The sequence below is a fragment of the Protopterus annectens genome, chromosome 4.part1 (genome assembly GCF_019279795.1).
Source record: "Protopterus annectens isolate FY-2018-M chromosome 4.part1, PAN1.0, whole genome shotgun sequence".
NCBI lineage: Eukaryota > Metazoa > Chordata > Ceratodontiformes > Protopteridae > Protopterus > Protopterus annectens.
In genome coordinates, this window is record NC_056734.1 from 753,746,639 (window position 1) to 753,759,379 (window position 12,741).

At 44.1% G+C, this 12,741-nt stretch overlaps 1 protein-coding gene across 1 annotated transcript in view; it reads right to left on the reverse strand.

Annotated features, from left to right (window-relative positions):
- IWS1 (interacts with SUPT6H, CTD assembly factor 1) overlaps positions 1-12,741 on the reverse strand; it is an 801,761-nt gene that overhangs the window by 554,288 nt on the left and 234,732 nt on the right. The window lies entirely within an intron of this gene.

Sequence of the window (12,741 nt, forward strand, 5' to 3'; positions counted from 1 at the left end):
AATTCTTTTTAAATTTTCTGAAATTACAGGCATCTGAAATTAGTGTCTTCAAAATCACAATAGGCAGTCAAACCATGGACTTCAAAACTAGACACATGGTTTTTGTCACGTCTCTACGAGCATCTGTATTAAAAGCAGGGGAAATAAATGCCTAATTTCAGCACAGTAAAAGCTTGTTCTAGGACTATTTGAAGGTGGATGCTCACAGTTGGCTGTGGCTGTACACCTGTTTAACATGCATTATGCCAAAAAATAAACCACCATCCACAAGCAATTAAAATTTAATGACAGCCTTCTTTACTTACAAAAAAAGAAAGCATTAAACATGAAAAACAAATAGTCAAACAGATATATCCTTGTACAAGAAACTTAAAATAAAGGCTTTAACAGATAACGTAAAATGGCAAATACCAACTTATAACTAAACTAGATCTTAACTGTTTTTGTAAGTGAAATGCCCTCCCTACCTATAGCTTTCAGGATCAAAAACTATTTTTTCAGAGTCCATACAGGCAATATAATACTGCTGATTTCTGTTCACTTGATGCTCCAGTAGGAAAATTCAAGAGATGACCATCTAACAAGCGAAGCAGTAACTGACTTGAATGGCTAATCTCTTTTTTACAAGAGCCAGAGAAAGAATTTCTTGTGGCTTCAATGTGAAGATACTTTTTGCCCAGTTAATTGCTTTTGTGAGGGTGGGGTTTTGAGTCTTAAAAAGCCACTATCCAAAGGGCCTTATCATAAGACCTAGGCAACATTTTTTAAGTAGCATTAGTTTTAATATAATGTAGAGATTTGCACAATCAAGCAATACAGATCATTTAATTTTCAAACTACAGTATATAGTCATAAGTACCAAATGTATATTTTACACGTCTATATACGTACCAAAATACAAGCACAGTGCAACTTCCTTTACTGTTATTTTTTTTTAAATACTGCTTACATTTTTTTTTATTCAGTACAGCTTTTTACAGTTTAGTTCACTTTTCTTACAATTCTCTTTTGGGAAAAAAAGTTAGTTTCCAATTCACTTTCAGCTTTTTCACATATTTACAAGAGTTAATAGTCTTGGCTGCCTTTCCTGAGGCATGGCACATTTTGATTAAATGGCTCTCCAGCATATTTTGTCTTGGACTAGTTTTTCTCTAACTCTCTGCTTGTTCCTTTTGTGCAGTCCATGGATTACTGCACTGGCTAGACTACAGTAGCTGCCCATCATTGATCACTGACCATGCAGTAAGCTAAAAATAGTGAAAAGCCCAGGTGTGGCCTTAAGGATGCGCAAGTCATCTGGGTTCTGAAGAGCCTGAGATATAAAAACTTGTCTAAAAGATGAGGTAAAGTCTGGTTTTCTCTGATTATAAGGCCAGAACTGGAGAAAAATAACAATTCTGGACTTGTTCAACACTGCCTTCTGTATAAACATCAGAAGAAATAGAAAAAGCATTAAAAATCCCTGGCAATCACCTTGTGTTCATTGCTGGTACACTCTCTTGGATGACAGATGATGGGAAAAGGTTGCAGCATGCAGTATGGGGTCAGAATTGTAAAGATAGTTCAGCCTGTGTGCTACAGACAGGCTGAATGACACTTATGTAGCATCAGACACAGCTCCACGTGGTCCTGTTGAGTCTTCCTGGCTACAGAGAACTGAAAAAAAGTGACTGCTTTCCTGATTATGTATCCTGCTGTTTTTTATATTTGTTTTACCTTCTACAGCTTACCTAGAGCAAGCTTTAACTGTTTTCATAGTTATTTACTGCATTTTTTATTATCTGCACTTAAAAGTACATTTTGGTCGAAATTAGTCTAATTCAAGTCGAAAAGTGTTTGTTTGCTGTTTAATTTAATTGTTTGGCTGCCCACTAAAGTGTGCTAGCCTGTACTACTGACTTATTGCCTTTTCTGCATTTCTGTGTGTTTCTATTTAAAAACAAAAAAAAAAAAAATATTCCTTGTTTTCCTGCCTCTCCTAAACTAGTTAGACCAGTTTACAGGCCTTGCTGTATCCTGGGCTGTGTTGTAGTTCCTGTGTTGTCCATTGCCTTACTTGGATAGAAGGAAGTTTCTTAGCTCACCAGTGGGAGTGGGAGCCTTGAATAGCCTACCTGTCCTTGAGGGAAGTAACTTCAGCACAAGAAGCTATAGTAATTGGTCATTTTGGACCATTTCTAGCTCTTTTGAAGTTCCCTGGTTAAAATCTGCCTCTGGCATTTTTTAAGCCATATTGCTCAGACACAGCTCCACGTGGTCCTGTTGAGTCTTCCTGGCTACAGAGAACTGGAAAAAAGTGACTGCTTTCCTGATTAAGTATCCTGCTGTTTTTTATATTTGTTTTACCTTCTACTGCTTACCTAGAGCAAGCTTTAACTGTTTTCATAGTTATTTACTGCATTTTTTATTATCTGCACTTAAAAGTACATTTTAGTCGAAATTAGTCTAATTCAAGTCGAAAAGTGTTTGTTTGCTGTTTAATTTAATTGTATAGCTGCCCACTAAAGTGTGCTAGCCTGTACTACTGACTTATTGCCTTTTCTGCATGTAGCGCGGAGTTGCCAGTAGAGCACCATCGGGCAGCGCCGGTTAAACAAGGTTAAACTATTTCTGGCTCCGTAAAGTCTGCTCTTCATTTTTTCCCTTAGAACTGCTCTACTTGTAATCTAAACAGTCTATTCTCTATCTGTAAAGCTCAGCACTTGTTCCTAAAGCATTTTTAGTCAGGTAAAGCACTTCTATATTATACAAAGTACTTCACTGGCTTAAAACCCCCTTGAGCACCCACTTCCCTATAGGTCCTTTCTGACTCAGTTACACAGCAAACTTTTTCATTTCTTCTAGCATGTCAAAGGGTCAGTTGCTAGCGTCCTCTCCTGCTCAGCTGGTGAATCTGGGAATATTGAGGCAATGTTACAATTGCCTCATGTACACAGACAACCCTCTCCTCCTCCCACAAAACACAAATACATGCGAGAGATGCAACTATATAGCCAAACTGGAGGCTGAGCTCTCTCAACTCAGGACTGGCAAAACCAGACAGGACGAGAAGGTAACCACACACACCATAAACCCAGTCTCACATAGAACTATCACAACCACAAATCAAACACATAAACACACAAAGACATACTCAGAGGCACTGATCAAAAATCTACCAAAACAGCAGTGGCCTCCAAAGCAGACACCCAAACAACTGCCACCTCATGACATAACACAAGCAACACATAGATCACAAAGTCAGTGTGCAAATCAGTCACAGCCCTTAAGGCCAAACACAATGCCAGACACACTTGTCATAGGTGACTCCATAGTCAGACACACTGACGTCCCACTCACCAGACTGAACAAGGAGAGGGTCACAGTAAGCTGCCTGTCGGGCGCTAGAATCCGCCACATAACACAAGCACTCAGGTCACTCCACAGCAAGTACAAGTATGACTCAGTCATTGTCCATGCCGGTGTGAATGACCTGAGAAGTACCTCCCTGGACTACATGAAAAGAGACATAGAGGAGCTCTCAGATTATGTAGCCCAGGCTGGTATGACCCTGACCCTGAGCAGTATCCTACCTTCACCAAGAATGATGCCACAATACAGAGACAAAATGATCAGTTTTAATAATTGGCTTAATTTCTGGTGTCATTCTAAGGGGATCCCATGTCTGTCTGCCTGGAATGACATGCTTGACAAGCCACGCTGCTTCGCAAGGGACGGCTTGCACCTGTCACCCCTGGGTTTCCGGATATTGGCAAAGGCTCTTGCCACCCCATAGTGCCTTGTTTAGACAAGGCTCAAATTCTAAACCACTGCCCTAGAAAACAATAATGGAAAAAACTAAGGTTAATGCTGCTCAATGCCAGAAGTCTAAATCTCAAGATGCATGCCCTCGAAGCCCTCCTCAGTATGGAGAACATCGATGTCTGTGCTGTGACTGAAACCTGGTTCAAGGCTCCTGAGAGCACCCCGGCACTATCAGGTTTTACCTCATATCATGTGTTCCGGCCCCAAAACCCGGACTGTACCACAAAAGGAGGGGGTGTATCCATATTCATCAAGGATACCCACACCTCCAGGCTGGTGGCAACTCACGAAGCATCAGAGACCATTCAGGTGCAATTAACCATAGGCAAAACTGCTCTACAGTTTGTAGCATGTTACAGGCCATCCTCTCAAACTCAGGAACCCCACACAGCCTTCCTGAAGACACTGGAGAGTATAAATGTCTCTCCAAACACCATCATATTGGGTGACTTCAACTACCCAAACATAGACTGGGAACATTACTCAAGCCCCAATACCCTAGCCCAAAGGTTCCTGGAGTTCATAAACTCAAATGCTATGGAACAACTTGTCACCATTCCCACAAGAGGTGAAAATATACTAGACCTGATCATCACAAACATGGGGACAAAATGCTCCACACCGGAAGTGTATCACTCATTGGTGAGATCAGACCATAAACTAATCTCACTGGAGATCCACATCCGCCCCACCCCAACAAAAAGACCACAGTGAAGAACTTCTCAAAAGCCAACTTCACACTTCTTAAGACTGGTGTGGTATCCTTCAAGGCCCCTGAGCCATTGGAAACCACAACCCACGCTGCTGAATCCATTACAAATGCTTTCTACGAGCATCTCCAGGATTGCATGGATCAAGCAATCCCAAATAAAATCAAGACCCTTTCCACCAAAGGCAAGCGCCCGATCTGGTGGACCCCAGCCATAAACAAACTTTACAACAAGAGGAGAAAGCTACTACAAGATAGAGCAAAATCCCAAAAGGGAAGACATCTCTGATCAATACTAGTAAAAAACTATGATCACTCATAAAATCATCCAAGGCCAACTTTGAGAGAAAAATCGCCAAGGACTCAAAAGACAATCATAAGGCCTTCTTTAGCTATGTTAGAAACCTGGGTGGAAACTCCCAGATATGCTCAGAATTAGTCCAAAATGATACAAAAATCACTGAACCCACAGACATTGCAAACATACTGGCAGACAGGTTCAGTGCAAATTTCTCCCCCCCCCCCAAAAGGAGAAATATCTATCCCAGCAGAGTGTAGCCTCCCAATCATCTCAAATGCCCAGGTGAGAGCTGCTCTCTCTAAAGCTAAAAACACAGCATCAATGGGACCGGATGGTGTCCCGGCTGTGTGCTACACAACTCAATGAGGAATTAAACCCACACATAAGGCTGCTGTTTAATCTTAGCCTTACCACAGGATACGTGCCCAAAGAGTGGCGTGGCAACTGTGGTCCCACTCCACAAAGGCAGTGCTTCTACGGACCCTGGTAATTATCGCCCCATAAGCTTAACAAGCCTGGTCTGCAAAGCTATGGAGAGGATCATAATGGAACTCATAAATAAAGACATAGGGGACCTACAGACATTGGATCCTACCCAATTAGGCTTTGTCAAGGGCAGATCATGCCTCTTGAACTTGGTTGACTTTTTTGAAACAGTCACCAAGGCCATTGATGAGGGTAAGGCAGTTCACACAGCCTACCTTGACCTTGCAAAAGCTTTCGACACAATACCCCACTCGGGTATCATAGAAAAGCTCACCAGCTTAAATGTAAACCCATATGTCACAAGAAACTGGCTCAAGGACAGAACCCACAGGGTTACAGTTGCTGGTGCCATGTCAGACTCCAAGCCGGTCACAATCGGTGTCCCACAGGGCTCAGTCCTGGGCCCCCTCTTGTTCGGCATCTACAGGCAAACATAGGAGGATTGTGGCTGACAAAGTTTGCAGATGACTGCAAACTGGGTGCCATAGTTGAAAATCCATCAGACACAGATATCCTTCAGAGAGGTCTCATAGAAACGGATAACTGGTGCCAGAGCCATGGCCTTAAGCTAAACGCCAAAAAATGTATAGTCATACCCCTTTGGTAAAAACAAGGTAACCCCAAGTTACCACATAGGTGGCAACCCGTTAAGCACAGAAGAGGTTATCAGGGACCTGGGGACCCAAGTTGACAGTAACCTTTTTTTTGACACTCACATTGCCAAAGTGGTTAGGAGGACCTTCTACATTGCCCACCTGATTATGAAGGGATTCACATCCAGATCAAGGGAGGTCATTGTTCCCTGTACTCTTCACTTATCAGACCAATGATTGAGTACAATGCCCCATTCGGAATGTATCTTACCCGACACCTGCAGCAATTGGAAAGACCCCAAAAGTTCCTCACCAAAAGGATAAAGGGGCTCAAAAATATGCCATATGCTGCCAGACTGAAGAAACTCCAGCTCTATTCAGTCACATACCGTCTGCTCAGAGGTGACCTGTGCCTGACATACAAGGCCATGTCCAACCCGGAATTAATGGACATGCTCCACCTCAAAAATCCAAATCCACCAGAGCCACAAGAGCAAGAGACTTAAACCTCAACACGGATATAAATAGGATGTGCTGGAGGGACAGATTCATCACCCAGAGACTCCCTATGCTGTGGAACAGAATCCCGGTCCATGTGAGACAGAGCACCTCGCTGGCTCTGTTCAAGAGGAATCTTGACCAGTGGATGGGAGATCGTAGGTTTACCCCGGGGATCATCTCTGTATCACTGCTGGACAGAGGCACGGCAAACTAATGGGTATAGTATTCTTCAACCTAAGGGGTGGTGAAAGCCACACAACTCTGGCTAGGCTTATAAATGCCCTAGGGCAGATAGCCTAGTATGAACCTATGAATCTATGAACTAAGCCTATCCATTAACGAACAGACTTCCCCAGGAATTTGGTTGGCTAGCATGGTTCAATTCCATAGTCACACTGCCTCTTAGACAGATAAGACAGAGTTCCTAACAGATTTTTAATGCACCATACCACTTTCACGTTTCCGATGTTGATAGCAATTGCTCCCTATCAGTGTGTCCTGAAATTCCTGCAGACAGAGACCAGCCCTCATCTCTACAACAATGCTAGGCAGCCTGACCTCAGTCTGTGACTATGCCTTGAACTTCTAACCTTTACAACTCCTCAGTCATCCAAAGGCAGAGGTGTCCATGGTAACAGCTAATACAGGGGTGTGAAGATGAAAAGGGGTGCCTGGAGTAAGAACTGAAGTAGATATATGAAACCACAACTGTCCCAGAGCATTACATTCCTTGGAGATTGTTAGCTAAAAACACATAAGATCGGCTAACCAAGGCCTCTGTACTTTGAGAGTCTTCTGAGGATCCCCCAAGAAAGCTGGAATGAGGGACTATATAGATTGAAGCTGCTGTAAGTACTAGTGTCCTGAGGCATTCAGCTGCTATGCCAGGTAGAGAAGAATGCATCTGAAACACTGCAGACTGAAGAGAAGAAATCTTGTCTACGGCAAGACATCCCTTTCAGGTAGAAAAGCTAAAGATTGAAAAATAAAATTTAAAACTGTTGATATAAAGGAAAAGAAGAAAGAAAATAGGCAAAACCCTTCTTAAAAAAATAGTACAGCATGACATCTGATGTCCTGATGAAAAATGAGAAATGGTTGTACTGCCATGAGGGCCTGCAAGTCAGATACTCTTCTTGCTGAGGTTATAGCCAGAAGGAAGGCTGTCTTCCAAGACAGGAATTGTAGTTCTGAAGATGCTGCTGGTTCAAAAGGAGGTAGAGTTAATTTTTCCAACATGAAGTTGAGGTCCCATGTAGGTACTGGAGGTTTCCTTGGAGGGATGATGTTTTTTATCCCTCTTAGAAACTGTCTTAGCAGTGGATGAGAAAATACAGGTGGATCAGTGTTGTACTCTGCTGATACTGCTGAAGCATGTATTTTTATGGAAGAATAAGAAAGGCCATTGTGGAGCATTTCAGCCAAGTATTCTAGGATATGTGGAATGCTCATCACTGTCGGATCTTGACCCTTTGTGGTGTTCCAGATACGAAATCTTTTTCATTTTGCTGAATATGCCTTTCTAGTGGAAGGCCTCCGAGCTTCCAGGATGATATCCTTTACCCTCTTGGAGAGTGTATCCTGACGAGGAGTCAAGGTATCTTCCAGGCTGTTAGCTGCAAGGTTTGTAGGCTGGAGTGCAGAGTTTTGTAATTGTGCTGTGTCAGAAGAAGTGGCCATTGTGGTAGAGGCCATGGATTCGTTCGTGACATGCTCCTTAACAGTGGGTACCAGTGTTGTCTTGGCCAGTCCGGAGCTATCAGAATCACTTTTGGTTGCTCTGTCCTGATCTTCAGTAAGACCTTGGTCATTAACGGAAGAGGTGGGAATGCATATACTGTTAGAGTGTTCCAGCTGAAGGAGAGAGCGTCCACTTTCCATGCTTGAGGATGGTATGTCCTTCTGCAGAATTTCTTCAGTTGATGGTTGTGTTGGGAGGCAAAAAGATCTATGTCCGGCCTTCACCATGATTGTGTTATCTGAAGAAAAATGTCTGGGTGCAACATCCATTCGTGTGGATCCATGATGTTTCTGCTTAGGCTGTCCGCCAGTACATTGTCCTTTCCTGGTACGAACTGGGATTGCAGCTCTATATTGAGTTTTAGGGAAAGTTCCCAAAGATTCATTGCAAAGAGGATAGGAATGGGTAACTCCTTGCTTGTTTATGTACCACATAACTGTGGTATTGTCTGTCTTTATTAGCAGGTGGCCTTGATGCAGGAAGTGTTTGAAGGCCTCGATTGCATGTATCACCGCCAGCATTTCCTTTTGGTTGATGTGCAGGTGCAATTCTTTTTGTGTCCATTGTCCTTGAATGCATCTGCCCTCCATGTGTGCTCCCCATCCATGGTCTGAGGCATCTGTTGTGATGGTTTGGCTGGTATGAGGCTTGCTGAAAGGCAGACCCTTGTTTGACTGGCTAGCTTGTGCCCACCACAGAAGTTCCTTTTGAAGGCATGGAATGAGGGGGATCAATGCTTCTAGGCTGTGGCTGTGTTGAGACCATAGACTTTTTAGATACCACTGTAGCTTCCTCATATGCAGCCTTGCTTGCGGAATCAGAAGAATGCAAGATGCCATGAAACCCAGGGCCTGCAGGATTTTCCTTGCAGTCATCCGGGTTTGTGTTGTCAGATTTTTGAAATAATCCGGTAATTGTTCTTGTTTTTCTTCTGTGAGAAAAGCCATTTGGGTGTTTGTATCCAGTTTGGCACCCAGGAAAATTATTTGTTGGGATGGAATGAGTCTTGATTTCTGAATGTTGACTGTGTATCCCAAAGCCTGTAGTAGGCGGATGACATAGTTCAAGTGATTTAACAATGCTTGTTGGCTGTCCGCTTGTATAAGGCAGTCATCCAGGTATGGGTATATTTGAATCCCCTGAAGTCTGCAATGTGCAATTACTGATGCCAGGCATTTCGTGAATACTGTGGGTGCAGTAGATAAGCCAAAGGGCAATGCTGAGAATTGAGAATACTCTGAACCTGCAAGAAATCTGAGGTGTCTTCTGCAATTTTGTCTGATAGGGACATGCAGGTATGCCTCCTTGAGGTCTAGAGTGCCCAGCCAAGACCCCTTGCCCAGCATGGGAAGGAGTTGCTGTAAGGTCAGCATTTTGAATTTTGGCATGATGAGATAAGTATTCAGTGTGGACAAGTCCAGAATAGGCCTCCATTGCTTTTCTTTTCTTGGAACAAGGAATAGTCTGGAATAAAATCCTTGGCCTTGTTCTGTAAAAGGAACCTTTTCTATTGCTTTCATTTGTAGTAGCTTTGAAATTTGCTTGAATGCCTCTGCCCTTTGATTTGGTGGCAGGTTTGGCATGCCTTGTCTTTTTGGTAATGTATGAAAATGGAATCTGTATCCTTTGTCTATTATTTGCAGTATCCATTTGTCCTTTGTAATATTGTGCCAATTTTCTGCGAATAAAGATAGCTTTCTGCCCAAAGGTGCTTCCAATTCAGCCCTGGTTGGCGGGGTCAAAGTCAAGTCATTGAGATTGTCCTTGTGCAGTAGTTGCAGGTCCTGCACTACCTCTCTGGTTAGGAGGCTGCCATTGACGTCCTCTGTAGGAGCCTCGAGCTTGCCCTCTACCTCTTGCACGTCTGTTTTTGTCTCTTTGAAATCTATCTGTGTGTGGAAAGGACCAATTCTTAGAAGGCCAATTCCTGCTGAATCTTGGTGGTTGAACCTGGAGGAAATCTTTGACTGTTTGTACTGATTTAGCCTTTTCCTCAAATTTCTTTAAGACTTCTTGAGCAGTGGAACCAAATAACTTTTGTTTTTCTAGTGGTGCATCCAGAAGCTTTGCTTTAACATGATCTGGCAATGTTTGTTCCTTTAGCCAAGCATGTCTACGTATGACTGCACCTGTCATTGCTGACCTACATGAAGCTTCCAATGCATCATAACCACACTGTAAGAAATGGTTGCTAACCTGCTGAGAGTTATGCACCAAATCCTGCAGCGCCTTACGATCTAGGGGTTCAGGCGAGGTTAGTTTTTTATGCAAGTCATCTAACAGATACTCTTGATACTGTATCATATGAAATTGACAATTTAATGCTCTCATAGAAAGTGTGGAAGAAGTATACACTTTTTTACCCCATCTCTCTAAAGCCCTGGAATCCCTTTCTGAAGGCAGTGGATTCTTAGCAGTGGTGGCTGTAACCCCTTTAGGGCCCTGGGAAATGGTTTCTGGGTCAGCGGAGTGGCCCTTGTAAAGGAATTGATGTGTGTCTGGGACCCTATAGTACCTGTCTGGTTTGACAGGAGCCGGGGGGAGGGAATGAGGGGAAACACTTGACTCAGAGTACACATCTTCTGTAACATTTAATACAGGAGGAATAGCCAAAGGTCTATGCTGAGGTAAATGAAAAAAAGTCCTTAACCTCTTCCTAGAGTCTGAGAATTCCTGGCCTTGCCATTTGAAATGCTCTCTCATGGAATGAAGGGTTCCCCAAAGGAGAACTCTTCTGGGGGGGAGGCCGAGGGAATAGATTCCTCTGCATCAGAATCCTCGTAGGCTGGAAAGGCCTCCTCCTGGTAGTCTGAATGGGCAGAGTCACCTGAGGCCTCATCAGAAGACTGGGGATCTGCCTGCTCAACCCTGGGCCTTTTGCCTGGTGGTGGTTGAGAGCTCCTGTCTGGATGTGGCTGAGAGCCCCTGATTAAGAAAATAAGGTCTACAGCTAAACTTAAAATTTGTGAACCAGTAGTGGATCCCTGAGAAATAGTCTTAGGAGGGAGAGATTTTGGCTGCTTAGCAGCTTTTGCACGTGTAAAAGCCTTAATGGACATGGACACTGGAGGCCTGGCTGCCCCACGTGTTGGAGTAGTTTTATTAACAGAAATGGTGTTGGATATTTCCTGAGCATCGGTCTTGGAAGGGAATTCTATTACCGACCCTGCGCTGGCCTCCGGTACCAAAGTTACCGGTTGTGTGGTGTCGTTGGTTGGAAGCGGTTGAGATTCAGCTTCAGCAGAGACCGAGACACTCGTGGTAGGCCTAAGCGTGGTGTCGGCCAAAACCACGGACCGCGTGTAACGGTCCTTATCCTTCCTTTTTTGGGTAAATGTGCTGTCGGAAGCTCCGATGGCATGATATAACAGAAATCTTCTCCAAAATATTCCTCTACAAACTCTTCCCGATGCCTAAGAGTGTGCTTATTGAAGGAAGCACAGGCTGTACAGGCAGAGACGTCGTGGTCTGGGCCTAGGCAGGGTAAGCAGTAAGAGTGGAAATCCTTATGAGGTATTTTGTTTTCCACAAGTTAAACAATTATTAACTTTAACAGTTTGATCTGACATCGGCTGAGGCAAGAAAAGGTCCCAACAGGGTACTTAGCTTTTTTGAAGGCTTCGGTAACTGAAATCACAGGAGCTGGCCGACCAGCACTTGCGAACTGCTTCTGCTTCGGGCACCGCGCGGCAAGAAAGACTGAAGAAGATGGGGTCGGCTGATGCTTTTATACCCCAGGCGCTCTGACGTCGGGGAAGGTGCGACATCAGCCGACGCCGGACCCAGACTTTGGAATCCGGCCGACCGAAGGGCTGCCTGAGGCAGGACAACCCATATGTCAGGACTGCAGTTGCATCCTTGAAGGACATCCACAAGACTCCTGGGGGGAAGACCACCCTTTTCCTTTCATCAGGAGAAGGTTCAAGGGCAGAATGTGACAGTGAAAGGCGTTTGAATCTGCCTATGGTGATCAAATCCTCAGCCAACCTAACTAGGCTCCCTTGACAGGCCTGAATTTGGGAATGGTGGCAGGAAGGCCACAGCTGGGTCAAGCTGGATGCAGCCTTTTTATTTGAGACCTTAGACGTGAACCCACAACAGTCTGAGGGTGGTTTTCAGAAGCCAGAACTTGCAAAGCAGATCCGGACCTCACCGATGAGCCAAGCCCTTCAGATTGTATGGAAGTAGAAGGACCCGGCAGCATACTGGACTCCGAAAGGGTCCCGAGAGAGACCTGTGCCACAACCTCAGTCACTGGAGGGTACTGTGAAAGCATCGCAACTTCAATGATATCAAACCTAGGTGGATGGAGAATGAGCGTCACCCTGTACCTTAACTTTTGGTCGCTTGTCCTTGCACCTGGGGAACTCAACCTTGGCCCAACCAGTGGATGACATTGTACATGAAGGCCCTAGTGACTCAAAGTGGTTAGCTGAAATCTCAGCCCTACACTCGATCATTTTACTTGTTCTTAAAATGTTTCATTATAATTTGGAGTTTTTCTCACTGCGCCTCCGCTGAAAATTGGCTTCAACCCAGTCGGACTCTCCCAGTAATCAAATGTCAATAAGTAAATAAATAAAGCAAGCACAGAACAAACAGGTAC